Below are 7,014 nucleotides of genomic sequence, written 5' to 3' on the forward strand. Positions count from 1 at the left end.
CACACACAGCACAGGTGCGCACACACACACATATCAAGTTCTTGTTTTTATTTAAATTTTTAGGGTTTTAGAATTAATGTGTATTATACCAAATTAAAAATATATTAATAATTTATGTGCGATTTGGTTTGCCCTGTAAGCCAAGTGAAACGGTCAATAGGTTCATGCCACATGTTAAAAGTGATACAACGTATCTAGTCAAATTAACCACTTTTGAGAACACGCCTCGTGTACAATTGACGTGTTTCAACCATTATACAATGTAAACTAAAAGTTTATTGGTAAAAAAATCATCCTAATCATAATACTTCCCTCTCAACTAATCGAATATCATCATGTCAACTTCAGCCTAATCTATCGGGAAAAAAATCCCTCATCACAATTGTTCCGTCCCAACATAAATGACATATTTCATTTAATCAAAGACCATTATATCAACCAAAATATGGTAAAAGAAGGTTGTCTTGACCATATAAGTTTCACCCTCGTAGCAGTTGCATGATCTAGCTAATCAAATATTGTCATGAGAATTTTATTTTGATTGGTCAAGAAGAATTTGTTATCTCTTCCATCTTGATACAAGGACATGTTTGAGTCAATCAATATCATCATGTCAACGTTAATATGAATGAAAAGAGTTTGTCCTTGTCACAATTCTTCTAACCTATAACTATCATAAGGATTTTCTCAATTTAAGAGGCTAGAGGATTTCGAGGATTAAAAGCTATAAGTTCTCTATGAAGATCAAGGATGAAGGTAAATTAAATACCTAAGTATTCAAGACAAATGTAATATTATGGTTTTAAAAGAACAAATTCACATATTTTTGTCCATCAAAGTGTTTTTTTGTGAATCAAATTCAAATTCAATACAAATTCAAAACTAAACACAAAAATCCTTAAATTTATATTCCAAGAAATAGATAAGAGGATTAATAGAGACTTTAACACCAATTATTCTTAAATATAATATCATGATTATTATTATTTACTTGGCATGAACTTTTTGTCTACGTCTCATTCTTTTTTTTTTGGAATGTATGAAAATTATTATGCTCTCGTACTTTTATTTTAAATAACTCTATTGACTTGAGAAAGTAACGTTGTCTTGTTAGAAAAGAAAACTTAGTAACGACCACCGAGAAAGCATATTAATTTAAGAGAAAAAAAATACAAACTTCTAAGAAGAAAATGAACTTTAAAAGGAATAATAATATAGTGAACTAATTTCAATATGTGAAGCGTTGAAATCGATCATCAAAAGCACAACAATATGCATGCATGATGGAAAGCTGGAGCAGTCATAATGGAGTTTTAGTTAAATTGAAGGACAAATATGTTAAAAGTTCTAGTTCATTCCATTGTAATAGCAAAAACCATGTCCGAACCTACCACTAAATAAAAATTTCTCAATTTAAATCTGCAAAGATATTAAATACTAATACTATATATATAGGACTAGGCAAGAGTTTTCCGTGCAAGCACGGGCGCAACGTTGCTAAATTGTGTGAGTCGAATGTAAGAAAAGTGCATATATAGAGTCATTCTATAGTATTTACATAATGCTGCAGTGTATTTACATAATGTTGCATTTCAATAGTGCAACTGAGCGCCAGATAGAAAGTCTCTGTGAAATAAAAAGGAAAATGAATTTAGTATATCATTATGTGGAGGAGTAAAAGAGGAGTATAGTATTGGATTATTTAAGAATTTGTGAGTTATTGCAAGATCTAAGTACCTATCAATTTCCAAGAAGTAGGCAACAAAGCCCACGCTATCAACAACAAAATTGTACGCCATCAACAATTGTAGTAGTTGAGTAGACAAAATGGTGTTGCCAACCATATTGCAAAATAGTGGTATATACTACACTGTTAACAAAAGGAGATAACATTGGTTGTTGAACAAATAAAGTGTTGAATAAATATGTGATTATTTAGCTAGGAATAAGGTGAGTATCATTACAGGTTGCTATATTAATATAGCATCACTAGATTCAAAATCGATATCTGTGTAATGCTAATGTTTCGATGCCACATCCGTGTTGTATTCTTCAAAATAGCACAATTTTTGAAAAATCCAACACGCAATCGTTGACATTTTCGAAGAGTATGAGATTGTGCCCCTACATAACTGTGGCCTTTCAAAAAGGAGCATTCACAAGTTCCCTAGGTCTGTTCTACTAATACCTCTTCAAGATATGTCAAAAACAAATTACTTTTATCTATAAAATGAAATAATGCCTCTTACAGAATACACTATCCATCTGGAATTTCTTTAAGTTGGCTTTCATTATTAGTTTTCTAGAGTTAAAATCATCAAATTCTAAAGCAGAAGAAACATATGGACATTTCTTTCGACATCAATTTTTTTAAATATTTACCTGCACACAATTTAACTAAACTAAACTCAATTCATTTCATTATTTTATAAATGGAGAATAGCACTTCAAAATCACAGCAACAAACAGTCTCAAGCTAATAATAACAAGGCATGCCTAGCTCAATAACCATTTCCAACAAAAATAACAAAAGAAGAACCCCTCTCCGTCTAACCTCATATCCTGAGCGACTATTAAGTGACAATTTTTTATGAGATTGGACTAATCTTCAAGGAAAACCAATTGAAAAATGCAATTAAAATTTGCAAGCATAACAAAACAATGGATTTTCTTCAATGTGAGTTCAAAATTACCACAGCGAATGCTAGTGTGACTGATGGAGGTATTAACTTTAGATATTGAGAAAAAACATCTAATAATAAACCTCAACTTCATCCAGTACCCAATCTCCTCCTCATCCCCTTCTTTTTTCTTCCTTCCCTTTGATTTCTTACATCCCAAGACAACCCCTTTACAACATTACCACCTAATCTCATAGTTTATAAATACTAATAATCAAACTCAAAAATCATCAAACATCACCCCCACCCCTCCAAGATACCAACTTCAAATCAACCCCCTCACACAAACCAACAAAATCGGATTTTTTTTCAAATCATTAAGTTATCAGCTAAACAACTGTACCAAAGTTGCCTAATTAGCACAAACATTACCTAATGAAGATCCTTTTGCAAAACTTTGAAACTTACTACTAAAAAGCTTCTTTAAGGCTATATCGAGTAAATATTAATTTAAATGAAATTGTTACGTTCATATAAATGTTCCTAATTTTTTCGTACTGATATTTTACTCAAACTTGATGTGTGCAACAATGATCAAATTGTGAAAGACATGGCAGAGGTTTATCATGACTTTTCAGGTTAATAATATATTCAACTGTCTACACTTTCTATAACAATTAAAAATTAACTATTCCTTCAAGAAAGTATGTCACCGCGAGACGTATAAAGAAAATAAAGTCCATAGCAGTTATTGCAGACATCAAAAATAAAATTCATAATTTAGAGCAAACAGGTTAAATAGGAGGACACATATCGCCCGATCCTTTAACATAAATTTAAAAAAAAGCTTAGTATAACTTGCACAACAGGTATACCTATCCATATCTAGGTCTATGTAATAGGTTTCTTTTCCCTAGCAGAAATAACTTTTCATGAAATGATATTCTATTAAGGACGAGTTACAACAAATACCTCACCTAACCTGCACTTAACAACAATGAAAATGGGTCTTTTCATTTCAACTACCTCCACTATCCCCCACCCCAAAAGCAAAAGGACTATGATTTAAGTTCTAACTGAATCAAAAGTTCATATTTACCAATTTTCAAGAATTAAACTATTTAGAAATAGGCACAATTTGAATGTAGCTGAAAACTTACTTAATCAATCACGAGTTTTTCTATATTCCTCCTGTATATAATTGTGACACATCCATTCATCCTTAAGAATCAAGAACTGATATTGAAATTTCTAACCATTTTTGACTCTAAAAACATAAAATTTTGTTACTGTGTTAATCAATTGACTACTTTACGATAGCAAAATAATTTGGGCCAGCTATATGGGATAGTTAAGATTTACAAAACTCGAAACATAAGACTAAGTTAGTTCACCTTAAAAAAAATAAGGCGTCACAATTCTACAAAACCACAAAAGGAATCTAATGTACGGTAAAAACCAGAATAATAAGCAAGCATCAATGGACATACCAATAGCTCAAATTATGGTATAAGTTGTATATCTTAAACTTAACACTGCAAGTGAAAATGAGTGTAACAACTCAACAATGTAGAAGAACTAAAAGAGACCCAACAATGTGAATGTTAACAGACAAAGCATAGTAGAAAACTAACGATTGAGAACAAAGAATTCAATAAGCACAAGAAACGTCGAGTGTAGTCGAGTGAACTACACGTGTCTTGAATAAAGTGAATCATCAGACTGACTGCTTAGAAATGGTAACATTTTATACTGTTTATCTGTACTTAGAGAAACAAAGACTGTTAAGAAAATAAAATTGAACTTATTGCAGCGATTCTCACGAACATACGCATCATGAATAACGGATAGTGTATTTAAGCAAACGACAAGTAAGTTCTTAATGTGAAATCGCTTAATCCTGGCAGCTTACCATCTAGTATTTGATTTAGGTTTCGTTGGCAGACATAATTTCATCAAGTTCAAGAAAAATATCTCAATGATATTCCACTATTTGGTACCTCAAAAACAATTCCTAAAACTTTTTTAAAAAAAACTTTGCTACACCTTTGAAATAATAGTTGTAATTCATAGCACAATTCCTGCAGAATGTACCTTGTCATATGGTGTAACACCAGCTGCTAGAGAGCTACTATTTGTTCACCAAACCTCTCATCCTATCAAGAACTCAAACAATATGGATTGCAGAACATTGCAGTGGTGGGGGAAAAGATGCACCGATTTAAATTTTTTGATAGATTCCCTTAATTAAAATATAAATATTTGTAAATAAACAAATTTATGACTTGGAGCAGCTAGACAAATGTGTCCAATTCCCTCCTATAATCCAGACACTTCAAGTAGGAAAACTGAAAGGAACTACTCATCTCCTACTTTAGCGTCTTTAGAGTTTTCTTCGATCAGTTTAGTCTTCGCTTATATACTTAAGTTAAGCAAAATATTAAATTCTTACCTCAATGAAAATGTATAACACACTAGAACAATGTATAATTTTAGTGAAAAATCTGATGTTCCTCATTATGTACATCATCACTAGCCTATATTTTAAAAGTATCCAAGAAAAAATTTCTTATCCACAAGCTACAAACAACATAAGATAAGAAGTTCATGAAATATAACTATATTTAGAAACATCTGCACTAAGAATAACAGCATTGCAGCAAAAAGGAAGTAGGAGAAACCTTGGAGAAAATGGACACATGGACCTTTAGTCGTTTTGGTGTACGAGATATAGGCTAGTGCTATGCTCCAGGCAAATTGGGTTTCTTTTGTGTTGCACCATATCTCCTTCTATTGCTTCAATTAAATGGGAAGTAACAACAATCCAATCCTACATAAAAGAAAAAATAAATGAATATTAGGATATTAATGCATAGACAAATGTTTTGGAAATCACCCTGTTATCTCAAAATATTGACATAAAGTGTTTTTAGATAAGAAAAGAAAACGATTCAGAAAACTACAATCACAAAGAAAAGAGAAAAGAATGCAAATAAGCTACTGATTATCTTATAAAAGAAGTAAAATATATCAAATGCTCACCTTGTCAACCTTCTAATTTAACTTAGATATTCTATTCTCAATTTCACCTTTATGCGCTACGAAGTCTCTTTTCTCCTTTTTCTTCATTTCAACTTCCTCTTTTATCTTCACAACCAGCTTTTCAAGTTGATTAGCTTGTGCACAAACTTTCTCCTCAGAATGTAGTGTTCTCCTTTTCTATACAAAACCATACGACTTAAGGTGCTACGACTTACATCAACACTACAAAGGCATTTTCATAAAAGTAAAATAGCATACAAAGTCAATTTGCTAATTCGAGGGACTCACCTGTACAAAGGACAACTCAGTTGACAATGACTTGATACACCATTTACATATATACAAAAACATACAAAATATAGATGGATTAGTTTTAATATCTCTTCATTCTTTATATCTTTTCTAATATGCTCCGATGAAATGTTGGTGGCCATAAATAATGCCAATCTAACACAAAAAATTGGTTCGCTCGGAATCAAAGTTGTCCTGAAATTTTTTTTTCCGTTGAATTGCATCAAAAATCCATATGAACAGAAAGAAAGTCAAATTAATTACTGCATATGACAAAAAAACATTGAAATGCAACATGGGCGAATTGAAAAATGAAACAACAAAATCAAAATTGAAGCTTTAAATTATCAAGGTCTTTTAAGCAAAAGAAAAAATTGGACATGAAAAACTAACTCAAATTGAAAAAAACTCCAAATATGAAGACACCCAGATTGAACTCATGAACAAAACAATGTGAAAATAACAGCATACCAGCTAGAGTGAGATGAGAGAAATCAAATTGATACTAACATAAAAAAAAGTGAAAAATCAAAACTTCACAACATGTATGAATCTATTTTTTCTCAAGATTTTTATATTGAGCCAAAAACAAATTTATGAGGTGAAGAAACTCCAACATAAACCCACAATAATATAATACTAAAATGAAGTAATTCAAAAAGTTGATTCTGACAAAAAAATTGTATATGAACAGAAAAAAGTTATGAAAGAAGATCAACAAAAATGAAGAAACCCAGAATTTGATTCCAACAGAAAACCCAAATTAAAGGCACAAAAATTGAAATCATTGAAAAGCACAACAAAAATTGAACATCAACAACAAATCCAAATGAAAAAAAAGAGAAAAATATCAACACACCCAAATCAAATTGTTCAAAGAAAGATCAATTAGGAAATACTTTTTAATGAACTATCAATTTAAGGACAACAAAAATGCACAAAAAAAAATCAAAGAAACATTAGGAAGAAGCTTACCTAGAAATTCGAATGAATGCTATACAAAGGAGAAATTTTTATGAGCATATGAAGAAGAAGAAAGACAGTAAACAATGAGGGGGTG

At 31.1% G+C, this 7,014-nt stretch overlaps 1 long non-coding RNA gene across 4 annotated transcripts; it reads right to left on the reverse strand.

Moving 5' to 3' along the window:
* Nucleotides 1–1,428: 1,428 nt before the first annotated feature.
* Nucleotides 1,429–7,014, reverse strand: LOC101260999 (uncharacterized). 4 transcript variants are annotated; one of them, XR_738930.4, is made up of 6 exons: nt 6,930–7,010; nt 5,952–5,981; nt 5,664–5,840; nt 5,303–5,451; nt 1,738–1,870; nt 1,429–1,626 (listed from the first exon to the last, which is right to left on the reverse strand). It is a non-coding gene; the product is annotated as an uncharacterized lncRNA (long non-coding RNA). The 4 variants fall into 4 exon arrangements; XR_183353.5 differs by lacking the exon at nt 5,952–5,981 and having other exon boundaries at nt 6,930–7,014; XR_011213282.1 differs by lacking the exon at nt 5,952–5,981 and having other exon boundaries at nt 5,664–5,835; nt 6,930–7,008.

This window comes from Solanum lycopersicum, chromosome 12, assembly GCF_036512215.1.
Source record: "Solanum lycopersicum chromosome 12, SLM_r2.1".
Lineage (NCBI taxonomy): Eukaryota > Viridiplantae > Streptophyta > Magnoliopsida > Solanales > Solanaceae > Solanum > Solanum lycopersicum.